General features: G+C 42.4%; 1 protein-coding gene across 6 annotated transcripts in view; it reads left to right on the top strand.

Moving 5' to 3' along the window:
- Window positions 1–12614, top strand: part of ASPDH (aspartate dehydrogenase domain containing) — a 200921-nt gene that overhangs the window by 34221 nt on the left and 154086 nt on the right. The window contains exon 2 of one of the 6 annotated variants that reach the window (XM_085616120.1): window positions 3282–3404. The exons of 4 other annotated variants lie outside the window; for them this stretch is intronic. The gene's annotated coding sequence lies outside the window, so the exon portion shown is untranslated. Of the gene's footprint in view, window positions 1–3279; window positions 3405–12614 lie in introns of those variants that run through there. One more of the 6 variants, XM_085616119.1, reaches the window with a different exon arrangement.

The following is a 12614-nucleotide window of genomic DNA, read 5'->3' as shown; positions in this document are numbered from 1 at the left end:
AACATTATGTCTTCTAGAGGTGTAATGTGATAATGGCCTTAGAATGCTCCGTAGCGGCCTCTAAATCCCGCTCCCTTGTTAAACGCTGGAGCGGGCCTTTAATGGCCAGTAGAGCTCACTACGTCGGGCTCTAATGCCATATTAAAACTGACAGCCATGAGCCTATATTATTGAGCCTACATTATTGTCATGATATAACTGAAGGTCTATATTTTCAGATAATATTGTGGTAAAATACTTTTAGGTCGCACAGGAGCTCCTCCAGAGCAAGTTCCCTGAAAAGAGTACAGGTTACGCAAAACAAAAACAGCGATGTGTATTGCAACTCACACTGGCTATAAAGAGACTTATTGTGATTGCAGAATGCAGAGTGTTCACAGTTGTCATGACCAGCTTAGGATGTGGTCTCCTGGGGGAAAGAGAACATTGTAAGGTGGAGCCCGTTAGTGGAGCTTGAGGCATGTAGAAGCAACTGTGTACTGGGCCAGGATCATGAATAGAGCTACATCTAACAGCAATGCTGCGTTGGACTGATCTTTATACTTTTTGGCGACAAGTTGAAGACGACCCTGGCTGGGAAGAAAGAACCTTCAAGTGCGGGTATGGTGTGCCTCTTCTGACCGCATTCAAGCACTTCTCCGATAATACGCGGCTGGAAGCCTGCGTGCATTCGGCAGAACAAACGCTACAGAGGAGCATTTATCTTTACATAACGAGGTCCTATACCTTTGCCATCCTTTGGATAATTTTTGTAATTATCATTGGAGCCTGTAACGAGTTTGGCACAAGGGTTCTGCATGAGACTGCCTCCTTTCTTTCTGCTCATCACACACTGCATGCGCAACTAAGCAAGTCCAAATTCCTCTGGAATTATGTTTGTGCCGACATCACGTTACCTGGTGTATGGCGGCCATCATTTGGGGAAACTTCAGGAGGCTGTACACTGGATCCCTGCTCAAGTCTCAATGACTTTCAAGTTCAGGCACCTTTAGTAAGCCTGTTGCTTCAGCGACAGGCACACTTTAATTAATTTGTTGACTGTTTGTTCTCGGCACATCGAGACTTCAAACAAGGCGGCAGACACGCGCCAGGCAAATTGCACTTTCAAGTCATTCAGGTACTGTTTTACGTTGGGGGTATACTTCCTTGTTCCCTCTATAAGGAAATACTTTTTGAAGCTATATTTTTTTCCTTCAGTCTTCAAGTTTATTTAACACAGTTCTGGCTCCTGGTAATGTGTGGAATGTATCGCCTTCACAATCATTTTTGGCAAATAAGGGCAAACCTTTGCTTAATTGGAATAAGTGGAAGGAACATTTTGAGAATCATATTCCTTCGTTTGATGATGATGAAGACTTAACATCGGAGAAAAAGAGAAAAATGTTACTACATTGCCTAGGAGTTGGTGGTCTTGATTTAAACTTGTACTTTAATCCCACAGTTTGTGTACATAAGTTGACAGATACAAGTTTTTTCACAGGAAGCAAAGTAAAGATGAGCTTGTAGAAGACTATGTTGCAGTGCTTAAACATTTAGCGTTGACATGTAGGTTAGCAAACCTACATGATGAGTTCATGCGTGATCAAATTGTAATGTGTGTTGCAAACACTAATATTCATGATAAATTATGGACTATGGGTGAATATACATTGCAAGAAGTAATAGATGTTGTTAAAAAGCTGAGTTAACAGGCAGATGCACTAGAGTGGTTATACCTGATAGGGGTGATAAGACAGTTGTGAAGAAGGATAGCAACATATTTGCAAAAATGTACACGAAACATAAGGCAAAATATAAGAATAAACCTGTTAGAAGGAAACAGGTTACAGAGAAAACTATTCCAGATCAGTCTGAGCAATCTCTAAATGTTAGAGATGTGGTAGTTTGTGGCATTTGGCTAATGATAAGAAGTGTCCTGCTAGAAACCAAAGGTGTCCAGGGTACGGGGTAGTCGTACATTTCATAAAAGAATGCATAAAGCATAAAGTGAAGGGTTTGAACCTTCTTACACATGATTCATCCACTAGTACCGACGACTGATAATGATGCAGTTGCGTTTTGAGTGTAGGTGAAGATGGTGTATCAAGTGAAACCAACCATCTAAGGAAGAAAACAAAATGTGAAATCAGTATAAGTGGGGTGGTTGTCACTGAAACAGCAGACTCTGGCTCACCTTATACGATATTTAATAGGAAAGTATGACAGGAGATATTTGTACCTGTTCTAGGGAACAAGTCAGAGCCCATGAATACTTGTCCTAAAACCTTCACTGGGGAGGACATCAAAATGTTAGGTGTGAAGGCAATTACATTCAATTTCAAAGATAGAGTGGCAGAAGGTACACTTTTTTGTCTCTAAAGCTGGTCCATCTGTTTAGGGCTGATGGGATCAAGGAGAATTAGGTATTGTACTTGATCTCAGCCCAGAGCCTGTTCTGGTGGTACAGCCTATAGATGAACTTGAGCAGAACGTGTTGAAAGAGTATCCTGAAGTCTTTTCCGGTGCTATTGGAGAACGTAAGGGATTTCAACACAAGATTCAGCTCAAATGCAATGCCAGTCCAAATGTGCATAAGGTGAGAAACATGCCTTGACGTATAAGAGAGGAAGTTAGGTGTGAGCTAGAAAAGTTGTGTGCAGAATTGAGAGAGTAGAGGCCTCAGAGTGGATTTCTCCATTGCTTTTTGCCCGCAAGGCGAATTGCAAGCTTAGGTTATGTGTAGACATGAGAGATTTAAATAAGAACATCATTGTTGACAAATTTCCATTGCCAAAGATAAGAGAAATGCTTTCAGTCACCAAAGGAGTAATATGGTTCACCACAATGAATGAATGAATTTATTTGTAAAGCGCTACGTTCACTCCAAGGAGCATCTTGGCGCTAACAGACCATGAGCAGAAAACAGAACAGTAACGGAAGAGATAAGGAGGCAGATAGACTGTGAGTCCCTATTGATTATTCTGATAACAGGGAGAACACAGTACTATCAGTAACAGAAAAAATCCACGTTTTTAATAGCTTTCTAAAAAGGCATTCTGATTGGGCCAGTCTCAACTGGAGCGGCAAGCTGTTCCAGGCTTTAGTACCCAGAACCGCTATGGTTTTTCCCCCTTTTGTTTTCTGTCGATAACTGGGGACTGTCAGATAATGTCCTGAGGATGATCGGAGAGAACGCTGTGTGGTATAAGGCCGAATTCTAGTCCTAAGATATGTTGGCCCTGATGCTTTAGTAGCTTTATAGATGATGGTTAGAATTTTGAACAAAATTCTTTTATGTATAGGCAGCCAGTGTAGATGTTGAAGTGCTGTTGAAGAGGAGGCCTCACAGCTGCCTATCACCAAGTGCCTTTACATAGGAACAGCAGGAGCCTTACTACTTTCATAACTTCTTTCGGCTGTTTCAGGTATGTCAGAGTTCCATTTGGACTTCTTTCTGCTGTTGCAATGTTTCAGCGCATTATGTTTGAATTATTTAAGGATGTAAGTAATGTCATGTTTTTCCAAGATGATATTTTAATTATGGGGAAGATCAAAATTGAACATGACAAAACTGTCATGAATGTAATAGACATTTTCAGCTGTAAAGGTTTAACTGCTGAGTTTAAAAAATGTAAATTTGCAAAACAAAGCATGAAATATTTAAGCCATGAAGTGTTTATTGAAGGTATAATAACATAAAGAGAGCTGCTAGAGGCGATAGTTAAATCTCCGCCCCCCAGCTGCAAAGATGATGTTAGAGCCTTCTTAGGGCTAGTGGAATTTTATTCAAAGTTCATAGAAAATCTTTCTAACAAAACATACAGCATCAGACAACTCCTCAAGAACAAACTTGAGTGGTCAAAAGACTGCCAGCAGGAGTTTGAGTTGGGGGAACAAGAAATCTGTACCATCATTCCCTTGCAGGGGTTTGATCCTACTTTGAAATCTATGGTCACCACCAATGCAAGCTCTAAAGGCATTGGGGCCATCTTATCACAGATTAATGAGGAGGGTTAAAGAGTATGTTGTGGCTTTCGGTTCTCGCTCGCTCACCCGCACTGGAGAAAAGTACTCTGTAATTGAGCGAGAAGCATTAGCTTGTGTATGGGAGTTAGAACATAATAGAGTCTTCATTTGGGGTAGCCATGTAGTTCCAAGAAGTGATCATAAGCCACTTACTAAAGTTCTCTCAACCAAGGGTTTATACTCTGCTTCTCCCCGGTTGACAAGATTATCAATAAAGTTACTAGATTTTGATTACATTGTACAATATATGCCGGGAATGAGAAATAAAGTAGCAGATTTATTTAAGAAGATTATCTTTAAGAAGATTGGAGGATATGGGGGGTTACATTGAGCAATATAGTGTAGCCAACATTGGTGATGAAATGAGTGTGATCACAATGGAAGACTGGAGCAAAGCTTATGAGGAGGATAACATATTAACCGAAGTTCAGAGTAAGATTTTAAAAGGGTGGCCTGGAAAGGGTATTATCACAAAGAAATTGAAGGTATAGTGGGAAGTGAGACAAGAATTACCAGTGGATGATGATAACATTTTGAGGAGTAGTAGAATTATTCCTCCGTGCCGGAGGATTATAGACTTGTGATATGAAGGACACCTAGGTATAGCAAAAACAAAGAACCGGATTAAGGAATATTAGAGGTAGCCGGGTATGAGTGTGTGTGTTGAAAGGATGGTGACAGATTGCATAGCTTGTCTGCATGCTGACAAAAGTCAAGTTACCCTCAGACCACCTTTATGCCCTGTAAGTGTTCCAGGGATGCCTTGGAAAAAAACTTGTGTCAATATGACATGTCCAATCTTAGATGGTACAGTCCAGAAGTATCTGATAGTCGCCCTCGACCATCTCTCAAAATGGCCGGAGGTGGAAGTAGTTGAATGCATTGATACCAATTCCTTCATAAATTGTTCCAGGGGGTCGGCTTACTAAAGTCGATTATTACCGATAATGGTGTTCAATTCACTGCAGAAGATTTTAAGAATTTTTGAATACACAATGGCATAAAACATAATACTACTTCGTTTTAGCATCCGGACAGGAACGGCGCAGTGGAGAGATTTAATAGTGTGATCAAAGGAGCGATCCAGTTAGCAAAAACAACAGTTTAGAGTGGGAGATTAAATTGTTCCGGACCATTTGGGCATTCAAAATTGCACCTTGCTCGATGACAGGGCATAGTCCTTTTGAATTAATGCATGGTAGAACTGCATTCTCCACGGAAAATATTGGTTGGATGCCTAATACTAAAAGAGTGGTCTGGGACCCTTTGGTCATAAAAGCTAGGATCGATAAAGCTAAACAGGTGTACAAAGAATACTAAGACACCAAACAAAGATGTAAAATACCCAACCCACGGGTGGGTGACTGTATTAAAGTTAAAAAGAAACTGGTGTACAAAGGAGAGGACAGAGAAGGTTTTCTAAACCTCATGTGGCAGAGAAAATATTTAGCAATTCTGTTTTGTTGAGCAATGGTAAAGTTCACCATATGAGTTCCTTTACAGTGTGCAATAAAAATACGAAGCAGGTGTGCGATCATGGGGAAAAAACTTTAGACTTGTCGTTTGATGAAGAAGGAGGTTCAAATTTGGTTCCCGGGTTTGGGATTCCTGCTCAAAGTTCTACACCTGATTCTCCACTGGTAGAAAGGAACGTCTCGAGTGGACATGAAACAGAACGGTTTGGAAGAGTTGTAAAGGAACTCTTCAAACTGAGGGATTAAATATGTGAATAAGTCCTTGCTTAACACATGGTTACTTATACTTGTGCACAGGTAATTCAAATACATCTAAAGCTTGTACAATGTTATATGTTACTAGAACTAACTAAGGAAATATGTAATGTTAGACTTATTCTTATGTGATGTAGTTTAAATAAGGGTTTTTTTGTTTACTTTTGTTTTCAAAGGGGAAGATGTTATGACTGCAGAATTCAGAGTGTTCATGGTTGTCATGACAAGCTTAGAATGTGGTCTCTTGGGGGGAAGAGAACATTGTAAGGTGGAGACCGTTAGTGGAGCATGAGACGTGTAGAACCAACTGTGCACTGGGCCAATATCATTAATAAAGCTAAATCTAAAAGCAACGCTACGTTGGACAGATCTTTACAAGACTCCTCTCCATATGCCCCGCGAAACCATTGGGGTTCAATCCCTTTTACCTCTTTCTGGTATTTTACCCTTTTTAGGTCGAGTCTAGCGCAGCACACATGTGCTGCTCTGCGAGGCTTCTTGTAACTACTCTGTGTGGGTCTGACTCTTCCCACACATTGTACTGACTTTTGCGTGTGTCTCTTTATAATTGTAGCCTGCAAATGGCCTTTTGCCGTGGGAGCGAGCAGCGGCGCACAGGCTGGCAGCTGCAGTGCCTTCTTGTCTCTGTGTGCCCACCCCCACCACTCCTCTTTGTGTCCCTGTTTCCCTCCTCCCTCTGTCTCCCACTGTACTCGTTTCCAAGCGGTAGGTTGTACAGGCGGGTTCTAAATGCACTGGGCACAGGCGAGATGAGGTTAGTTAATGATTGCTGCAGTGTCATCTGCCATCCAGGAGTCTCGCCGTGTTTTGAAACTTGATTCTGAAGCCACGTTCTGATCAGATCACTCTGGTCCGAACCCAGAGGATCTGAGAACGAAGCTGGCAGGACTGCGCTGGTGTGTCAAATCCATCCACAAAACAGAGGGAGCACTCGCTGCAGACACAAGAACCCCATAGCCTACAGCTTTTTATTTTTTTTCCTCATTCGCCTCCAACCCCAGACAACTAGGAAATCAGAGGGTCTCTGTCTAACCCAGAGTAGAAGCATCTCAGGTCAGTGCAGATTTCTTTTGGCCGGTACTTGGTTATTCAGCTTGCATCGGGTCGCTTTGAATTAGGTTTTACACCCTGGGTCAGGGTACTATCCTCTGTGAGCCTGACTAAGTCTGGTTATTCAGCTTGTGTGTACCATGCTCCTATTGGGTCTGGTTATGGAGCTTGTGCAGACAAGTAAGGCTGTGTGTTTACGGCCTTGCTTTTTGTGAACCAGGTTGTGTGTCAATATCCTGGAAAGCGGATGCTCTGCCCTGGTAGTATTGCCAGAGGCATATTTCTTTAAATGAGCGGTAGAGGTGCTTGGTGCCACAGTCATGCACTGTAATGGGACAACATTGAATTAGTCAAGTGTTACATGCGGAACGTGTTACGTTCCCAAGCTGGGAATGAAGGCACAGAATATCTCTCGCCTGACTCTGGGAGTCGTAGATATATTATTTCTGATCTGCACCATCACCGGGTCATGTGAAATCCACTGCAGCCATGGCTGTGCATTAAGGATCAGTCTAACAAAGATTTTAGAACCCTTGTGGGGATATCATTACCGCTCTCATACTGCCTTGGTTAAAATACAACAGTATATACATGTGCTTATTTATAGTGAGCCCCTGTTATTTTCAAGTGTGTTCAGCCAATAGGACTTAGCAACTGGTGACCTAGAAAATAATACCAACTGGTGACCTGGCAGTATATCCATCTTCCTTACCAATCCATGGTCTGGAACACAGAGTTGTGCCCTGTTCTATATAATCATGAGTCCATTAAGTTATGTGGTCAGTGTCCCATGCCAAAGTTGTTTTAGTCAGTGTTATGGCACTGCATGAAGGATATAGGGATGGTTGGCTGGGAATTGCCTTTTTAACACTTTCCTTACTTGCCTACCTTTAGTGGTGCAAAACGCACTGGTACCAGCATGCTCCACAGAAGATGAACACACTTTAAGTTGCAGCCCATTTGCTGTTTCTTACACAAGCTCACCCGCACTATTTTCATGCACAAAAACAATTCACTCTTCCTTTCACATCCAGTGTGTATTAATAGTATAGCTCTTCAATCTCTGGCAGCTCAGCACCCAGGATAATACGCTGCATGTCTAAACACTTATAAGGTCCAAAAGACGAGACCTATTGGCTATGCCAATGCTTGTTTATTTGGGAAGCACGTGATATTGGTGGGAGTTTTATGTTGATGTCATGATTATTGATGGATCTTCCTGAAAAAGATTTGAACCTTACTAGGAGTAAGAGCAATGTGTTGCTGGATATTGATTTGAAGTGGTCCAGTGTGGTGGATAAAGATGGAAGATCCGGGTCCAGTATTCAGGTGGTGGCCCATTCACTTGAAGAAAAGACAGATTTAGAGTGTGACTGGTGACCAGAGCATTCTCCAATGGTGGCCCTAGAAACAAATCCACAAAATAGGGACAGATGTCCCTCCACCTTTTGCCCCATGTGGACTAATAGATGTTGGTCTTCAACCCTGACAGTGCTCTGAAGGCTGCTAAACAGGTTCCAGTGCCAGTGTTCTTTCCTTAAAACTCATATATGTGTATCTACAATTCCATTTGTAAGAGACTTTACTCCCTTATAAGTCCCTAGAATATGGTACCAGTGCTCCCAGGGCATAGGCGGTAAAGGGGTCCTCAGGGCTGAAGCACAGTGTTGTGCCTCCCTGATTGACCCAGGTAAACTATTGTCAGCAGACCTGCCATTGCAGACTGCAGGAGCAGTGCAAACTGCTCAAACTCTACTGTGCCCTCACCATGTATGGCACAGTCAAATGCACCTTTTTTATAATACGTCAGGCCCCCCCTAGAGAAGGCCTCCTGTATGCAGGAGACAGGGTGCAGTATATTTAGAGTGCAGATGTGTAATTGCAAGCTTATATGTCTCTATAATGTCTTTACCAATAAAGTACACTATAAGTGATAGGCGGTCCATAGGATTCCATGGGATTTGCATCCGACTAACTCCCTTATGATACGACATAAATATGGCCTGTTTGGTGTCGATCAAAATGCCTTCTCTGCCCTGACATAAATCTAGTGTCAAGGGAAGGCTGGCATGCACCTAGGTATTACCAAGAGTTTGCCCGCCTGATTGCCCCAGCTTCACTGTCCTCTGGCTGACCCGTCTGCGCTTTTCCACTCCTGGTACCTCCAAGAGAGGATTCTGACCTCCTGCCAAGCAGTGTGATCACTCCCAGGGCTCAGGAACAAAGGCTGACCAGGAAGGAGGTCACACCTCCCTCCTCCACAGCAGGCTAGTGAAGTTAAACATCAGAGCGGTGAGCTTCAAAGGCTGCACCGCTTCTGATATGCATCTGGGCTGTCACTTCAGTTGAATAAACTTTATTCAACAGTAAAAAAACATCCATAAATGTATAAGTTATTAAAAGTAGTAAAACAGAGCATAAAACATTTCATCAAACCATCATAATACACTCAAAGTAGAATTGTGCATCCAGTATGGTACAAAACCAAGTTATTTCTAGAACATGATGCTTCTTCTCCAATTCATAGCTTTCTGGATAAAAGGAAACACCATTAAACACACTTAAAACCTTACATCCGATACATCCGATACATTAGATTCATGATCAGAAGGATATCTAATACATAGCACTTTTCCTCCAATTCATGGCTTTCAAAATAAAAAGAGCAACATTAAAACATACCTGATGGTCATTCAGTGTAAGCAAGAACTTGAGGGCTTCTTTATGATTTCTAATATTCTGTGCAACAAACAATGGTTTCAGATAATAGCGCCTAATCTGGGAATACAATTTGCAAATCAGCATAAAGTGCAATGTGCTTTGTTTACTAATACCATCACATGGACAAGGGGTCCTGTAAGAGAGGCATGACCTCACAATAAGGCAAGCAACCAAGTGGTGCACTATTTCAAGTCTTAGCCTGGATAGGACAAAATGGTACTGAGTTTTGGTAACAAGAGTTAGGTAATTTTGGAAGCCTTTCTCTAGATCAGTTCATGTAAAGTGCTACTTCCACCTTCAGCTTCTCAATACCCACCAGATGTTCAGCTTGTTTAGACAAGGCATTATCCACTCCATTAATTAAAAGGGAAAAAAGCAGAGGGGCCACAACACAGCCCTGTCTGATTCCTTGCCCTGCTTTGAAAGGAGAGCATTCTCCCTGTCGGCTATATCGAACTGTGCTTGATAGAATTTTGTACATACATGCCAGGAAATTTATAATGGCCCTAGGGGCACCCAGGGTGAGCAATGTTGGCCACAAAAAAGCATGGTCAACAAGATCGAAAGTGCTTCTTAGATCAGTGAAACAAAGATATAAGGTGCTCTAATTTGGCCTAAGTGTACTTACCAATCAGGTGATCTAAGTGAGCGCACTGCTCGATAGTACCAATACCCTTTCTAAAACCAAACTGGGTGGTAGATAAAATGGAGGTTTTCTGCACCCCCTCTTCCATTCTCATAAGAAAGATCCAACTCATGACTTTGATTGAGGAATCTAAAAGAGATATTGGGCGATAGTTTTTAGGATATGAGTGATCGCCCTACTTGTAGCTGCGGATAACTATTGAAGTAGCCCATGAGGAAGAAATCGTACTAACTGCTGCATTGAACACCCTTACTAGAATGGGTCCCCATAATTCTATTCCTGCTTTTAAGGCATCCATAGTTGCCCCATCGGGCCCCGGAGCCCTACCCCTGGCACTATCATGCAGAGCTCGAATAACTTCATCCAGATTAATGTCTAGTGGGAGGTGGTCCCAGGTGCTCCTCTCCATCCATCCTAAAAGATCACTAATCTCGCTGCTTTGTGCAGAAATTACAAAAAATGTGCCGTCCATACTTTGCAGGAAACATAAGAGTTAACTCTTGCATATCATCATTTTTTAAATGGCCGTATCCCAAAAGAGCTTGTGATCTTTACAGTCTGCTGCTAGGTATAATTTAGACCACAGCTCTTCATATAACAATTTCTTTCCTGCTGCAAGGGCCCATCTGTATTCAAGGCGAAGAGATTTTATTAGATTATAATCCTGTAGGCATCAATGTAGTGGCACTTTCAGGTACTGAAAGGCCTGGGTGCATGAATGGTCAAACCATCCCCTATTCCAAAGCTCAAGGAGAGGTAGAATTCTGAGTCAAAGTGAACTAATAGAACAGGTAATATAATTATAGCTAGAAAACAACCTATCAGGGGACACTGCTTCCTTTAGGCAATACCTAATATCGGTATAGTTCCTGGCTACTAGTTTTCAGAGAATGTTATCTGGCTTAATTTCTGTCCAGTTAACTTGCATCCTCTTGGGCCTAATAGGGATGATATAGTTGTCTATAGGGGAGGCTACACATTTCTCACCCTAAAAGAAAAAAGGCAATATAATTATGTCTTGATCACTCCCGACCGACTGGATAATCCTTGGTGTACCACACAAGCGACTAACGGGGGAAGATATCAACACATGGTCAATAACTGATGTAGAATTTCTACCAGGTAATACTTGGTGAAAATGCATCCCTGTCAAAGAAATATATTCAAATAGAAGCCTCAAACAGGGATGTGTCAAGTTCCTCCTTTATGTAACCTGTACATTTCTGATAATACCAACGTTTTAGCCAACTTCAGAGCCGGTCCATCCAAGACTAAACTAAAATCTAAGGCAAATACTCTAATGTTTGCCCTGTTGAACATCCTGAGTGGTCTATCAGTGAAACACCTAGTACATATTATCAGTGCAAGGTTTATGCCACTATTAACCTGTGGCTGTGAGGTACTCTCAGAATTTGTGATTAACTGGCCATAATTCAATGCTACCTGTTGAAGCAGCTTTTCGCCCACCTCTTTTCCACCTCAGTGGCCTATATTTGACTGAAATTTAATTTGATTAAACAGCCAACCGTGCAAGCATTGCGTATACTAGGGGACGTATTTACAATGTAATGGTGGGGCAGCATGGCGCCGCAAGCACTTTTGCTGCACTGAGCTGCGTCAATTAAAAAAACGCAGGGATGTGCAGTATTTACAACAATAAGGCACACCCCTGTGCCCTCCCCTGCACTGGTGCACAAACAACAGCCATGCGCCAATGCAGGCTCCCTTGTACCGTGCAAGGGTGCCTGCGTTGCACGGATGATTGAGTTTGTGCAATCTTCCTGCACAAAAACAATCATTGATGGTGTTTTGCTCCTTTTGTCTGCTGCAGAATGCAGCACAAATAGAAAGAGCAAAAAACGAGGAGAAATACAAGTATTTCTCCTTGTTGCACAACTTCAGGTGTTAGTTTTTGGCGCTGCCTCAGATTTACTCTAAGAAGGTAGGATCCTTCTAGCATGGTTACCCCACCTTTGCCTGGTTTCAGTGTGTTTTTTGGCTTACTCTGCTGGGATGCTGCTAATCAGGACCCCAGCAACTGTGCTCTTTACCCTAAATTGACATTGTAAGTACTTAGGTACCTTCACAGTTGGCTACTGGTGTACCCTTTTAAGTCCCTAGTATATGGTACTAAGGTACCCAGGGCATAGGTAGATCAGGGGTCTCCCATGGGCTGCAGCATGTATTATGCCACCCATCGGAGTCCACTTAAACTGTGACTACAGGCCTGCCATTGCAGCCTGTGTAGGTTGGTGCTTGCACCTCTCACTGCACCGCACTTTAAACCTATAAGTCACCCCTATGGCAGGCTCTTCAGTCCTGAGGGCAGGTTGCTTGGTTACAAGTGTGAGTGTGCTCCTGCATGACCAGGACACCTCTACAAACACCAGAGTTGATTCTCCAGGCTTTGTTAAGTGTGGTTGTGAGACCTGTCAGCCTAG

This window comes from Triturus cristatus, chromosome 7 (assembly GCF_964204655.1).
Source record: "Triturus cristatus chromosome 7, aTriCri1.1, whole genome shotgun sequence".
Taxonomy (NCBI): domain Eukaryota; kingdom Metazoa; phylum Chordata; class Amphibia; order Caudata; family Salamandridae; genus Triturus; species Triturus cristatus.
Note: the sequence above shows the minus strand (reverse complement) of the source record. Positions and strands in the feature narration are given on the sequence as shown.